Here is a 17,075-nt window from a genome sequence, read left to right as displayed (position 1 = left end):
TGTGAGTGTGTGTGTGTGTGTGCGTGTGTGTGCATATATATATATATATATATATATATATATATATATATATATATGTGTATATATTGCTATAGATAGCTATAGATATAGACAGACACACACACACACACACACACACACACACATACTCATATATTTCCCCCTCAGGGCTCAGCCTCCCTCTTTCAGCTGGCATGAAAGCTCTAAGGGCTTAGTACACAAATCTGTGTTTTTAGTTAGCACATGAAAAGTATCCTGAAGCTTTAGAAAAGTACAGTTTTGTACCTACCATAAATGTAGATGTTCGAAGATCCACATTGCTGCAGTCATAACTAATGGGTAGTCCGCTGTCCTCGGTTGGCCCGAATACCAAAGTGTTAGGCTGGCGTCGGTCATGGCGCTTAGATCTGACGTCAGTACGCCATGGTATTAAAGCGCATGACCGACGTCATATCCTCAGTCTTTTCTTGCCCCAGATGTCAGAAGGCCCTAAAAGGAAAGGCCATAGCCAAAAACATGTAAACTCCCATGTATAAACCATAACTACACCCCAAACCACACAACCACCTCTAACTACAGTGGGGAAGGAGGGAGGGAAAATTGGACTGCAGCAATGTGGATCTTCGAACATCTACATTTATGGTAGGTACAAAACTGTACTATGTTCTTCATCTCACATTGCTGCAGTCATAACTAATGGGTAGAATCCCAAAGCAAAGGTACAGGGAGGATGGCAAAATTACAAAGCATTGGGAGCTGCTAACATGCCCTGTAAAACTGCAGTGGCAAACCCAGCCCTAGATTTAGAGTAAAGAGGGAGATGGTAATGTTTAGAGAAAGTGTGCACTGAACTCCAAGTAGCTGCCTCCAAAATATCTTTAGTAGCTACACCCCTTAAAAAAGCAGTTGAAGTGGCAGTAGCCCTAGTGGAATGAGGTCTGATTCCAGCCGGAATCTCCTTGCCATGATGAGAATAACAAAAAGCAATACAATGGCCAATCCACTTAGAAATAGTTTGTTTAGAAACAGGTTTCCCCTGAGAACTCAAAGCAAAAGAAACAAACAACTGTTGAGACTGTCTGAACCCTTTAGTTCTGCTCAAGTAATAACGTAACTGCCTGTGAATATCCAAAGAGTGCAAAATTTGTTCCCCTTTATTTTGGGGATCAGCATAAAAAGTAGGCAAATGAATAGACTGGTTCAAGGCCACATTTGAGACCACTTTAGGCATGAAAGAAGGGTTAGTACGCAAAGAGACCCTGTCCTTATGAAAAATTAGGAAGGGTTCAACTGCCATTAGAGCCTGTAATTCAGATACCCTTCTAGCAGACGTAATGGCCAACAAAAAAGCAGTCTTCCAAGACAAAAACTTCAACTCAGCTGTAGCTGCAGGTTCAAAAGGAGGTAAAGTGAGTTTCTCCAACACAAAATTGAGATCCCAGGAAGGAGTAGGAGCTCTACGTGGGGGTCTTATGTTCTTTGCCCCTCTAAGAAATTGCTTGAACAAGGGATGAGAGAATAAAGGTGGGTCACAATCATAGTGAGCAGAAATGGCTGCAGCATGAACTTTTACAGAGGAGAAAGACAAACCTTTGTCTAGTAATTCTGTAAGATACTGAAGTGAGCCACTCAAATTAGGTACTGAAACATCAAAGCACTTTGCTTTGCTCCAAAGAAAAAATCTCCTCCATTTATCAGCATAAACCTTCCTTGTACTAGGCCGTCTGGCCTCCAAAATAACATTCAAAACTTGTTGAGGAAGCTGCGACCCTCCAGGGTCTAGAACCGAATATGCCAAGCTGCCAGATGCAGGGACTGTATCTTGACATTGATGAAATGATTGCCTGCCTGAGTCAAAAGGTGTGGACTTGCTGGCAGAGGCCAAGGAGGCTCCCGTACTAAACTCCGCAGCAAAGGGTACCAGTGCTGACGTGGCCAATCTGGAGCTATAAGAATCATGGAGGGCTTGTCCTGTCTGACCTTCAAGAGCACCTTGGGAAGAAGAGGCAGAGGAGGAAAGGCGTAGACGTGAAGATTGCTCCAACTGAATGATAGAGCATTCACCTTCCAAGCTTTTGGATGAAACATCTTTATGCAAAACTTTGGCAACTGGAAATTTAGTGGGGAAGCAAACAGATCTATGTCTGGAGTCCCCCAAATCACTGTCAACTGTCGAAATACATGAGGATCCAATTTCCACTCGTGAGGATCCACCATCTGTCTGCTCAATACATCCGCTAAGGAGTTCTGTGCTCCTGGCAGAAACCTTGCTTGAAGAGTGAGGTGCAAACTTAAAGCTGTCTCCCACAAAATCATTGCTTGTCTGCATAGTGGGTACGAATGGGTTCCCCCTTGCTTGTTGATGCACCACATGACAGCTGTGTTGTCTGTTTGAATCAACACTTGTCCTGGGTGTAGTAGATCCCTGAAGGCCATCAACGCGAATTGGACTGCTAACATCTCCTTCATGTTGATATGCAAGTGTTGAAGTCTGGCAGGCCACATGTCTTGAACCCATTTCCATTGAGGTGTGCTCCCCAAGCCTTGTCCGAGGCATCTGTCGTTAAGATCTGACTCGCCTCTGGTCGGGTCACAGAGAGTCCCTTGTTTAGGTGACATTCCTGAGCCCACCACAAAAATTCCTTTTGAATGCAAGGTATTATCCGAATGACAGTGTCCAAATTGTGGCAGTGTTGTGTCCATACACTCTTGAGATACCATTGTAACTTCCTCATATGCAGTTTGGCATTGGGAAGCACCAGAATACAATATGCCATGAACCCCAAGGCTTGAAGGACTGTCCTTGCAGTCAGCCTGGACCGGTGAGACAATTGCTGGAAGTATAGGGAAAGATTTCTTTGCTTGTCCGGGGTCAAAAAAGCCATCTGAGAGGCTGTATTCAGTCTCACACCCAGAAAGCACATGTCCTGAGAGGGTACTAGACTGGACTTTATTTCATTCACAGAATACCCTAGGCACCTTAACACTGCCATAACATACTGAAGATGGTGAAGTAGCTTGTCTTTGTCTTGAGCCAGAATCAGGCAGTCGTCCAAATAAGGATAAATTTGTATTCCTCTTAACCTGAAGAAGGCTATCACCGGTGCCAGAACCTTTGTGAATACCCTGGGCGCAGTAGATAAGCCAAAGGGCAATGCAGAGAACTGATAATGTAAAGTCCCAGCCCGAAAACGCAGGAATCTCCTGCAGCTTGGTCTGATAGGAATATGAAGATAAGCCTCCTTGAGATCCAGAGTTACCATCCAGTGATCTCTGCCTAGCATAGGTAGAAGTTGTTGCAAAGTCAGCATCTTGAATTTTGGAATGTCCAGGTATGTGTTGAGAATAGATAAATCCAGAATTGGCCTCCAAGTGTCTCCCTTCTTTGGTACAAGAAACAGGCGAGAATAAAATCCTAGGCCCACTTCTAATGGTGGAACCTGCTGTATAGGTCCCATTTGAAGAAGTAAAGCAATCTGTGTGTGAGCCTCTGCCTTTTGCTGAGGAGGAACGTCTGGCATGCCCTTGAAAGGAGGCAATGTGTGGAAATAAAACTTGTAGCCTCGGTTTATAATGTCCAACACCCATTTGTCCTGGGTAACTAAAAGCCAATTTTGCCTGAAAAGTGCCAACTTTCCCCCTAGAGGAGCTGCCAGACAAGAAGGATCGGGCAGCTGAAACTGCAGGTCATTGGGTCTGTTTACGAAAGGACTGGCCCCTGCCCTCACCAGCAGACTGCGCAGGGGAACTCCACGTCCTAGGCCTAAAAGATCCCTGTGCGTGAGCTCTGCCCCTACCACGTCTAGATCTGCCCCTAGACTGTACATCAGAAGAAGGGTAAGCCCATCCCTTAGTAGGCCAATTTCTGCTAAACTTAGGGGGCTGCACTTGTTAGAAATCTTTAACAGTCTGCATAGACTTAGCTTTATCCTCCATCTTTTTCAAGACTGACTCCACAGGAGAACCAAACAAAACTTCAGACTGAAGAGGAGCATCCAAAATTCGAGCTTTAACATGCTCTGACAAGTTCTGATCCTTAAGCCAAGCGTGCCTACGAATAACAGATCCAGTGGCAGCCACCCTAGAAGAGGCCCGTAAAGCATCAAAACCACACTGCAAAGAATGCTTACCCACCTGATCAGAGGCATGAACCAAATCCTGTAATTCTTTACACTCTATGCCCTCTGCTAAAGCATCCACCTTAGACTTCAATTGACCAAGAAGAAAATTCTGGTATTTCAGCATATGAAACTGGCAATTTAAAGCCCTCATAGCAAGAGTGGAAGAGGTATATACTTTTTTACCCCACCTATCCAGAGCTCTAGAGTCCTTATCCATAGGAACTGGATTCTTTACAACAGAAGCCCTGACACCCTTAGGTCCCTGGCTAATAGTTTCAGGGTCCGCCCTAGGGCTCTTATACAAATATTTATGAGCCTCTGGCACCCTGTAATACCTGTCTGGCTTAACCGGGGCAGGAGGCAAAGAGTCTGGATTAAGTGAAGCCTCAGAGAAAACATCCTGTACAACATCTAAAACCGGAGGGATAGCCAAGGGCCTATGTTGTGGTAAAAACAAGAATTCCCTAAGCCTCTTTCGGGAATCTGAGAAATCCTGACCTTCCCATTTGAAATGCTCCCTCATAGAATGCAGGGTCTCTGAAAAAGAAAAATCCTCTGGAGGGGAAGCAGAGGGACTAGAATCTTCTGCGTCAGAATCAGAATAAGGGGGAAAATCCTGAATGTCTTCAGCCGAAGACTCTGAATAATCTGAAGAATGTTCCAATCCTTCCACCTCTGGCCCCACCCTAGGCCTCTTATCTGGAGGGGGCATCGAACCTCTAATCAAGGAAATTAAATCTTCTACCATTTTAAGCATGTGTTTTTTAGGCACAGAACCTGCAGAACTAGGACTGACACCAGAGGAAGACAAACCAGGCCTGGCCTTAGAAGGTACCTTAGAAACAGAGGGAGAAGGCCTAACCACCTTATGCAAAGAGGGAAGCACAGCAACCTGAGAGGCCCCCTCAGCCTGACCTGACTCCTGAGAAGCTACATCTTGCAAAACCAAAGGTCCCTCTTGAGACTCAATTGAGACCTCGGCCGGATCCACCGACTCCACCGCGGTCTCTAAAGAACCGGCGTCCGGAACGGACGACTCATCCTGCTTAGATTTCAAGGATTTCTCCCTACGCTTCTTCACGGTAGCGGGCGTCGGAGGATCCGACGGCATATTATAATTACACCGCTTACCAAAAACAAGCCTAGCACAATCTAGCCTACGCTTAATAGTGCGCTTATTAAATTTTGCACAAAAGCGACACCCGACTACGTCGTGCTCAGGCTCAAAACAAGGAATACAAAGAGAGTGGTAATCCCTATGAGGTATCTGTTTCCCACAAGAAATACAATTATTCACTTTTTCTGACATCCGGATTTAACTGAGGCAAGAAAAAACAAAAATATTCCCCAACGGGGTACTTAGCCCAACTAGGTCTTCGGTCTGAAACTCAGAATACGAAAATTTCAGGACGCCGAACGGCACTTGCAAACGCTGCTTCTGCTTCGGACCATGCGGCAAAAAAGACTGAGGATATGACGTCGGTCATGCACTTTAATACCATGGCGTACTGACATCAGATCTAAGCGCCATGACCGACGCCAGCCTAACACTTTGGTATTCGGGCCGACCGAGGACAGCGGACTACCCATTAGTTATGACTGCAGCAATGTGAGATGAAGAACATCTAGCCAGCTGTTATATCCTTAGTAGAATAAAACCCATACAGCCAGGCCTACTGCAGCAGTAAACATCCTGTCTTCCCAGTCTTTTTTACCCCCTCAGGCTGATTCTTATAGTTACCATTTAATACTTTACATACCCTACTATTATCCCTTTTTTAACAGCAGCTTCATTCTATATTTGACTAGAAGCTCTACCAGAGCAGGTCTTTCATTTAGGACTCCCCTATCCCTTTCTCTTTATCCGCGGTGGTGGTGCTGCGGTAGTGTTGTCACCTCACAGTAAGACGCTGTCTGGTTCGATTCTCTGCTAGAGCATCTTCTGCGTGGAGACATATGTGAATGGGCGTACCTTCGTTGAAGGTTGTGTGTCAGGGCTGGTAACTTGGCACGTAAAAATTAACTGCCAATCATTAGCAGACCAGAGTTCTGCTGTGGCAACCCCTAACCAGGAAAAGCCAAAAGACACAACAACATTCTGATATCCATCCCTGGTAGGGATGACAGTCTCTAACCTGTAGTCCTAACATTGTCTTGACCTCAACCCACACTATTACCTTTCTCTTTCTAGCTATTTGCTCCCAGTACCTTGCTAGTTTCTCCACTACATTCCAGCCTCCACTTACCCGGTTTCTGTAGCTCCACATGCAATCACCCCTATTGGCAAAATCGCCTTTCTTCATTCCTGTGTTAGCTTTCTTTTCTTTTAACCTGTACACTGAGAGCATGGAAAAATGCACTATTCTTTTTCCTGCCAGTTAAGCCCTTTATACTGTTTCCAGTTGTAATTTTTCTAACATTGACAGCAACATTGTAGTGCAATATTTTCAAAACTAAGTATGCATACATTGCTTGTGTTTCAATTCTGTGTACCACAAATGGCACTGGAACTGAGTATTGTCCACATGAAACTGCTTGACTACATATTTAACTGTAGACAGTACTTAGTCAAGCTTGACTCATTATCTAGTATACATGGCAACAGCAGCTAGCAGGACTAAAAATTCGAAACTAAAGGGCTAAAATGTTAACAGCCCACAACAAACTGCAACTTGTTAAGATAATTCATACTGACAACAACAATATGCATGCAGTGTCCCTGATTCCTTTGTTATTTACTTTTATAATTTACTTTTAATAGTCTCACTTGATATATGTGCTGCACTTAGGAACTGTTTCCTGGAGCTGCAACAGGAGTCTTAACTATCATGTTTGTTATCGCTGTGCTGTGCTTATTTTTTAAGCCTCCTACTTCCTTTAATAGCTTTTGATGACATATACATTCCGCATATGTGCTGAATGGTACCTGAAATTTAACATAGGAGAACATGGTGTCATATTTGTACCTGCAATATGTCCTCCAGGTTCTAGCTCAATCCTCCAAATCTAGTTGTGCCATGTCTGCCATGTGTAACTAATAGTAATGCTACAAATTTATGGATGTCCTGCCACATTCATATACCTGTTGCTTACATTTTGTAAAGGCTATCACTTCTTGCACAATCAATGAAATAATTCTTCACAAAACAAAATTCCAGTGGAGAAAAGGTAGTATGAAGTAAAACAAACTGTTAACCAACTGCAAAACACTACACTCCAAACTGCTGATGAAAGGAACTAGTTATTGGAAAGGTTAACGCTTTCATCTTATTTTTAATAGACTTCATTCCAATAGATTTGTATAGTGAACAGTAATTTGGTGTTTTTTTTTTCCTGGGTGGGGTGGGGGTTATAACACTTCTTGCTATATGTTTAACAATAAAGATGACTTCTTAATATATCATTGTTCAGCTATGTGGTGTCCTGGGTAATCATAACTGCAGTTCTGAATGATTTTCTTTGTGTATATATCTGCAAAACAATTGACTAGTGTTCTGCTTAACATCTAGCTAAAATAAAATGGTAGCCAATCTTCTAAATGGACATACTAGTTCTTTAACATGACAACTAAAATATATGTATATATGTAAATAGTAACATCTTTTTGTATATTTACCATTTACTATTTGAGTTATGCTTATTATGAATACTGTACTTTATATTACCAACAGATGTTTAAGTTTGACTGTTGTAACCTTTTATATTGTTTATTATATCTGTCTTGGAGCTTATCTCTCCTTTCTTTTTTGTATCTATCTTGGAGCCTTTCTCCCCGGGCCTCTACTGAAAATGGACATATATCCAGTTAGACTTCCTTTGATGTTCCGAATAGTTTTGTCGCATTGTTAGCAAAAGGTTTCAACTTTGTGCCATCACAAAAACCAGATTTAGCTAAAACATTATGTGATTTTAAACTATATGTACGCAAATTGAATTTGCGAATGCTTCTTGGTGACAACAATAATATTTTAAATACGGAACATGTAGCAAGTACTTATAACCCACCTCTTGAAAATAATCTAATGTTATTTGAAAAAATAAGTGAAGTTCATTTGAGGGCACTAAATAATGAATTTTACAGGCACAAACATTATGATTTAGAATATCAAACTCTTATTGCGTCTGTAAAGGCTTATAATATAAGAACGATGAAACCAGATAAAGGGGGTGGGGCTGTTCTTATGTATGAAGAAAAGTACGAGGCTGTTATGAAGGAAATGCTGTCAACTGATAAGTATAGATGTGTTTCAAGGAATGAGTTAAATCAGTCTTATAAAAGAGTCAAAGACTATTTAAGTGACTTATTTATAGAAGGCAGCATTAGTACGGAGCTATACCAATACCTTACTATGCCAGCACCAGTGATCCCTGTTATCTTCGGGATTCCGAAGTTACACAAAGATATTAAGACGCCTCCTTTTAGACCTATTATAGATGGGCGTCAATCGATCACTTATGCATGCGCTAAGTGGGTCGATAATAAACTTAAAGAAGTTCTTAAAAATGAACCCCAGATTTGCAAAGACTCCTGGTTTGTTTTGGATAGTCTTAACCACTTAACCACATTCCTTTTGATTCTAAGCTTAGCTTTTTAACAGCAGATGTCAAAGATCTTTATACCACTATTCCACAGGAGACTGGCATTAATTGGGTTAGGGATTATTTGCTGGACAAACATCTTCCAGGAGTGGATATAGACTTGTTGGTTGGATTACTGGAGCTTGTTCTGAGTAATAATTTTTTTCTTTTTAAGAAAGAATTGTATTTACAAGTGACAGGAGTGGCAATGGGTTCCCCATGTGGTGGAACCTTTGCAAACTCCGTCATGGCCTATTGGGAGCATTCATATTTATTTTCACATCAGTTATACAAGGATATGGTCGTTTGGTACACAGGGTACCAAGACGATATCCTGATGACTGTGAAGGGAAGTGAAGAGGAGGCTATTAAACTGATAGAATTAATGAATTCCTTTGTTCCTTTTTTGAAATTTACTTTCAACTATAATGATGTATCAATTAATTTTTTAGACATCGAAATAAAAAAGGACTTGGTAAAACTTAAATTTCATACATCTATCTATAGGAAACCTCATTACAGCAACTCTTTTTTACACTTCTCTAGCTCCCATCCCTTGTTTCAGAAGAGAGGTGTAGTTAAGGGCCAGGTTGTACGTGCTTCTAGAATGTGCTCAGAAGATAACACCTTTAGAGATGAATGTCATCTTTTGGCCGGTATGTTTAAGAACAGAGGCTACCCTAGTAGGCTTGTTAACAAAGTTATTAAAGAAGTAGAGCTTAAACGAAAAAATGGTCAATTGGGCCCTATTTTTAAGGGGGTAAACGAAACTTTAGTAGTGGCTACTACAGCTGAGTTGACTTCAAGTGAAAACTTTACAGATATGGGTCAGAGTCAAGTTAATACTAACATCAGTAGTAATGATAGTATAATTAAAGTTAATTATAACATCAGTTTCCTTACCCAATACGATGATTTGGCAGTAGAGACTCGTCGTATTTTAAATAATAATTGGGAATTTTTGACACAGAGTTTGTATTCAAATAATAATTTAGGAAACAAACCAGTAATAGTATATAGAAAAGCTCCATCATTGAAAATTTTATTGGAATCCCCCCTTAGAATGTTTAGATCTAATAAAGGCATGTATAAGTGCGGTCGCTGTCCTTATTGTAAGTATATTAGAACAGGAACTACGTTTACCATTAGAGGAGTGAAATATTACATTAATCAGAGATGTGACTGTTTTACCCAAGGCGTAGTGTACCTTGCTACTTGTACACTATGCCCTGCTTTCTATTTGGGTAAAACAGAAAGACATTTGAAACAACGCATCTATGAACATATATACGCCATTTCGAAGGGTGTTATAACGAACGCATTGGCAAAACATATTATTGAAAATAATAATCATAGTTTTCTGTTCAATGTGGTCCAAAAGATAGATACAAATCCTAGAGGTGGCCCTTGGCACCTTAAATTGGAAGAAAGCGAGTTGTTATGGCAACTTAAAACTAATGCCTATGTCTATCCAGGGATTAATGGGACATGCTCTATAAAATGCCTTTTAAAACACAAAGCTCTTATCAGGTAATAGACTTTTGTATTATATGAATAGGATTATGAGTTTATATATAGTGTTAGTTTATATATATATATAAAAATTTAATATAAATACATAGAAGTTTAATATTATAGTATTATTTTGATTTATTTATTTATTTGTTTGGTATATATATTATATGAAATTAATATGTATTTCTATAGTAATATTCCTACTTTGTGTATATTGTTTTATGGTTTATAATATAGTGAAGAAAATTTGGTTTAAGCATTTAGTTTTTATTAAGAATTCTTTTTTCTTAATGTGTTTTTTACAAAGTTGCAGTTTTTAAGGAGGTTAAAATGAAAGTAAATTGTTAAATTGTTAAAGTGTTTAATTGATGAATTTGTTAGGTAATTGAATACAACTGTTGGTATGTGAGTATACTTAAACTCACAAGAGGTTTCAGTAATACTTGTCTGAAGAAGTGTATTTATTTTTTGTACACGAAAACGTTTACAAGTAAAGGGTTTGGAATTATCGTGTGGCAGTGTTCTGTTGGATTCACTCATTGTTTTCGCAGTTGTCTAAAACTTTTTAGTTTTTCGTGTGTGTTTGAATGAAGTAAAACAAACTGTTAACCAACTGCAAAACACTACACTCCAAACTGCTGATGAAAGGAACTAGTTATTGGAAAGGTTAACGCTTTCATCTTATTTTTAATAGACTTCATTCCAATAGATTTGTATAGTGAACAGTAATTTGGTGTTTTTTTTTCCTGGGGGGGTGGGGGTTATAACACTTCTTGCTATATGTTTAACAATAAAGATGACTTCTTAATATATCATTGTTCAGCTATGTGGTGTCCTGGGTAATCATAACTGCAGTTCTGAATGATTTTCTTTGTGTATATATCTGCAAAACAATTGACTAGTTTTCTGCTTAACATCTAGCTAAAATAAAATGGTAGCCAATCTTCTAAATGGACATACTAGTTCTTTAACATGACAACTAAAATATATGTATATATGTAAATAGTAACATCTTTTTGTATATTTACCATTTACTATTTGAGTTATGCTTATTATGAATACTGTACTTTATATTACCAACAGATGTTTAAGTTTGACTGTTGTAACCTTTTATATTGTTTATTATATCTGTCTTGGAGCTTATCTCTCCTTTCTTTTTTGTATCTATCTTGGAGCCTTTCTCCCCGGGCCTCTACTGAAAATGGACATATATCCAGTTAGACTAGCCCGGTCAACAAATGTAAAATAAATAAACCAAATAAATAAAAATTAAGCCCAGTGTTTTTTTTTCTGTTTTTGCTACTATTTTTGACATTATGAAAAAAGTCTCCTACACAACTCATGAGCCTGTCTGTACTCTGTTCATGAGCTTGTCTGCAGCCTTCTAAGTGTTTTTTTTTTTTTACATTAGAAAACTAACATATGCAAGCAACCCATTTTAAACCTTGCTGTAAATTCTTTCACCAGATTGAGCATACTCTGGCTTTTCCATCACATTTCACCTTCATAATTCTAATACACCATGACTGCAGTTCTTATCGACAAGTTGTTTTCTTTTCTTTGCATATCAGATGATGATTTCATTTCATATTGCTTTAGAAGATGCCAGAAGATTGGTCGTAATGGTATACAATCAAGGGCCTCTCTCCTGGAGTCCTGTAAATTTATTCAACTCTGTACAAAGAGCTGACTGAATGTTTACATAGATTCCTAGACATTTTCTGTTGATATCCCCAAGTATTCCTTTTAATGTTATATCATGTCTGCATCATCATACGTCTAAATCCACTGTGACTGTTTGATTGCAGATGTCTGTTCTTACCCCTTTTTTCATGTTTTTTGTTGGTATTTGAGTCATTCTCCCACGTTTGGTATTATGCCTTCTGCTTTATTGAGCATTTTATTTATTTTGCCTGTGTTGTACTTGTGATGGTGTCTACTACCTTTTCTTTTAAAACTGTCATGCTCACAAATACTCAGCTTTTTTACAATGAGGAGTAGTTTACTTTTTAGCAGTTCTAACACGGAATCTAGTGATATACCTTCAGCATCCTTGATAATTAATAGGCTATTAGATCTGGAAGGTGGGTTTGTTTGACCACTTGTTAGATGTAGTCCCAATCCCAGCCATTAAGTTTTGGTAAGAAGCACCTTTCTGGGTTATTTTTTGTTTTTCTTGAGCTGCTTGTGAGTGTCTGACTATTAGAGACACATGTCCAGTAACATCTGTGCAGCCTGCATATCTTTCACTTGTTATTGTCAGTTCTAATCATTACTTTATTCCTGGTTTTCCTGGTATTTCAGCTGAATTCATTTTATAGAAGTTTTTGAATAGCAATTATTATGTCTTCATTTCTGATCTTCATCCATAACATAATTTTCTTTGCTCAGAAAATTTGACATTAAAGTAATTTTCTTTGCTCAGAAAATACCACTGGTATCGTTTATGGGGCTCTGTGTCAGTGCTGTTCTGCATTCTACATCAGAAAGCCCAAATAGAAATTAAAAGATAGAATGTATGAACATTGCTATAAAATAAATAAAAAAAAGGATGACTAAAACTTTATATAAACACATTAATGATTATCCAGGGCACAACTTGAGTTTATAGTGCTTGAGAAGGTGACACCTAGTCCAAGAGGGGGTTCCTGGTTGTTTCTTAAAAAAAATAACTATTGGATTTTGTTTTTTTAATGCAGATGGGCAGCCAGGGCTTAATGAAATGGCATTTATAGTATGCATGTTAAACCTTAAGGCACAAACAAGAGAGAGGTTCTGGGTGTGCATCATCTCTTATAGTAAAATATTTAAGAAGGCTTGACTCTTGAACATGATGTACTTTGCAATTAATTTGTACTTTATGAGTTTGTTTTTTAGGATGTTGTCACTTTCACAAATTGAATGTTGATTTTGATCATTTGACTTTAAACTTTTGTATAAAAAACAGTTTTTTGAATGGATTGTTATCTGCTGAAATCACTTAAATGTATAGAAAGTGCTTATACTGCAATAAATGATGTTTGTTTTTCTAGAGTCCGCCTTCAGTCTTTTTTGTGGTTTTAAAGTTTATTAATTTGTTTTTGGTTCAAGAGTAGGAAAGAAGAGAAGAAACAAATGCGAGAAGCAATGTAAGCTCTCTATGGAGTTGAGATGGCATAAATGGATAAATGTCTAATTATGACCCAGGCAAACTGAGCTCAGTTAGCAGCTCAAGGATTTGAGAGTACTGTCCAGGGAAGAGAAAGAAAACATAGAGGTGGAGTCTGCTCATCTATCCAAGGTGAAGGCTAGAAAGCACACATGTGAAGTGCTGACTTTGGGTACATTCCCCAGGCAGGTTAGATATTACTGGAGATTCTTGCATTTCAAGGGACACTGCTATTGACATGATGCCTTTCATGAAAGCGGGAGGCATTACCACCATTACCACTTCTTATTCCCAGTGTTTGCTACCTCTGATATTTCTTGGGACTGCATAGTGGAAAGACCTAGGGATGAAAGGGAAAAAATGAATTTCCATGACAGCATTCTTGCTGTTCAGCTCCTTTCTCATAGGAAGGAAAAATGTGCTTTGCCCTTCTCACCTCTGTGGGAATAAAGGGGCCAATTAAATGAAAATGAGATGAAGTCTGATTATCCATGGAGCACAGAGGTGGCTGATGGTTCACAGGCAGTGTGGGCAAAATTTCAAGAACAAAATGTTGTTGGAAGATGTGTTTGCAGCAATGTTAAAGCTGATTCTAGGCAAACTCTAATTTTGAGTTGCAAACATAGATGAGAATGTATAAAATAGGGCTTGGCAACATTAGATTATTGACTGGGCTCTGTCAACCATAGGTGGTGGGTCAAGAAATCTGACTTTCTGAAGTAGAAATATATATTGGTATCCCCAAGGGAACATTTCTTGAAATACATGATTGAAGTGGCTAGTGTCATCTACTCCAGAATGAGGGCAAGTAGCATTTTTCCTGCTAAGAATATAGGATTGCTATTTTTATAAATTTTAACACTTGAATGTTTCCATCAATGGAGGGAAGGCCCGCAGCTCAGGAAAAAATATTATTTTCATCCTTCATATGTGAAGCGTAATAAGACATATTACTGAATCATTAGCAAATCACAAACATTGTTTAAAAATAATTCACACACAAATAAGTGTCATAAAATTAAGGACATTTTATTAAAATGTGTTGCCCTTTTAAAAAATATTTTTAAAAACTTAAACAGTGCATTTCAGTGTTCTGACTCACTTGTTTCAAAATACAATTGTTATGTTTAGAAATTTCGTTGTTTAAAATATTTCTTGTAAAACATATGTAAACATCTCTGCATGACGTCATTATCTAGAACAGCCATTTGAAACCTGAAAAAAATTTGTTGCAGCCCCATAATATTATGAGGTCAACTTCTAGAATATCTGATGTAGCAAATGTGTAGCTCAATGAAGTTGCAATTCCATTTTCCATTCTACCAGCAGAATGCTTAAAACTATCTCAATTGCATGACATCGCAGCCATTCCATGTTAGAAAAGCGACATGATCACACAGAAATTTCTGATCCTGGAAGTTGGCACAAACTGTTATAGGTACCTAATGGCACATTGCTTATATAAGTTAATTAAAAAAATAATTTCCTTAATAAACATTTTCTTATTTTTTTTTTTATTAAAATAGTTTTACATGATTCTGTTGTGTATGCTTTCATACACACGCACATGTATGTGTGTGTATATATATATATATATATATATATATATATATATATATATATATATATGGGTCGACTGCTTTTAGTCGAATTACATTTGGTCGAAAATTATTTCAGGCAGCCTACTTCACTGAAAGCTCATTTGACTGAAAGCTCATTTGGTCGAATTACATTTGGTCAACAATGGAATATAGCCCCTGTCCCACTGCAGTGTGACCCTGGAGTGAGAATATAAAGTAAGGGGGTGTGTGCAGTTTATGTACTATTATATACATGTGTATCCATTAAAAATACACTGAAAGATATTATGTCAGTAAAAATTAGTTGCAAAATGTGGGGGGCTATGCCCCCCCACATCCCCAACTTTATATTCTCACTCCAGGGTCACACTGCAGTGGGGCAGGGGCTATATTCCATTGTCGGCCAAATGTAATTCGACCAAATGAGCTTTCAGTGGAGTGGGCTGCCTGAAATCATTTTCGACCAAATGTAATTCGACTAAAAGCATATATATATATATATATATATATATATATATATATATATATATATATATATATATATATTTATTTATTTATATATAAATAAATAAATATATATATATATATATATATATGGGTCTATATCAGAACACTGAACGTTCAAAATTTCAGTGTTCTAATATTGACCCATTTTCAGCGACCAGGAAAGAATTTGGTTGTCCGTTTCTGTTGCTTCGGTATTTTCAGCACTGTGGTGGAAAGTTACGGGTTGGGTTCAGGTAAGTGTGCGATTGTGTGGATGTGAGGGTTAGGGTGGGTTAAGTGAGTTAGGGTTAGGGTGCGGGTCAAGTAAGTGTGTGATTATGTGGACGTGAGGGTTAGGGCGGGGTAGGTGAGTTAGGGTTAGGGCACGGGTGAGGTGACTGTGCGATAGTGACGGACCTTAGGGTTAGGGTTAAGGTAAGTGGATAGATAGTGGTGTATGTATAGTTTAGTGTAGGGTTAGGTGTAAGAGTTTAGGTGTATGTGTGTGGACTATTGTTTGTTTGGTGTGCTTGTGTTGTGTGTATGTGTTTTGGAACAGCAAATTTTTTCCCTAGGAAAAAATTTGCTGTTCTGAATGTTCAATGTTTTCAATTTTCGATTCCTAGGGTTCGTGTTCTAATATAGACCCATATATATATATATATATATATATATATATATATATATATATATATATATATATATGTATACATACATGTGCGTGTGTATATGTATGCATGTGTGAGAATGTATAGCAACTAATGTTTTCTGCAAACCAAGGTATTATCACTTTACACTGAAATTCTGCTTTTTCTTCCAGAAACGGCAAACACATATGTGGCTTACACCATCATATTGCTTTAAAAAAATGTTTAACTAGTCTACCTAATTTTAATTTATTTTCAGCCACATTTAGAATGTGAAAAGTATGCAGCATTCTATCAATCTTAATCATAAAGGCACATTCATTAACGCTAAAAACCTATACAAATGTTTTGCAAAACTATATTCTAAAATGATTCCCTCTGGGAAGAAGAAAATATAGTTTTAATACAGACATTGATGTAATGTTCCTCTTACAGAAGAAAGTGCTAACATTTTTGAAAGCAATAATAAAGCTTCTGAAGGAAGAAAAAGTGCTTTGCTGAGTAAAATAATTAATAAATACAAATAAATTCATTAGTTCATTTTACAGCTACAAAAATATTCTACTATCTCTGTTATTGTTCCATGCAAGACCTGATACAGCAGGTCACTACATGTAGACCCTTCTTGAGTATCTTGTACGGGTGGTGCACAGTCACAGGTCATATGACATACAATTGATAACATGCTTACAAAACTAGGAGATAAAGGGGGAACATACTTGCACAGAGACCCTACTGAGGCAAACTTCTAAATCACTGTACAGAATTTGGTTGTGTAAGTTTACTATTAAGTTAATTACTAGTGAAAATACAAATGAACACAGTGGATACAGTATTTAAGCCTTTAAAAAAATAATAATTTACTATGAAAATGTGCAATATTTTTCTGAACTTCAGTTCTCTGTAGTTCAGCATAATAATTACATTTTGAAAATTACAACTTAGGCATACAACTGCAAGGCTAATTTGATTTTCTCCACCATGCCATGTAGCATGATTA

This window comes from Protopterus annectens, chromosome 3.part1 (genome assembly GCF_019279795.1).
Source record: "Protopterus annectens isolate FY-2018-M chromosome 3.part1, PAN1.0, whole genome shotgun sequence".
NCBI classification, from domain to species: Eukaryota; Metazoa; Chordata; order Ceratodontiformes; family Protopteridae; genus Protopterus; species Protopterus annectens.
Note: the sequence above shows the minus strand (reverse complement) of the source record.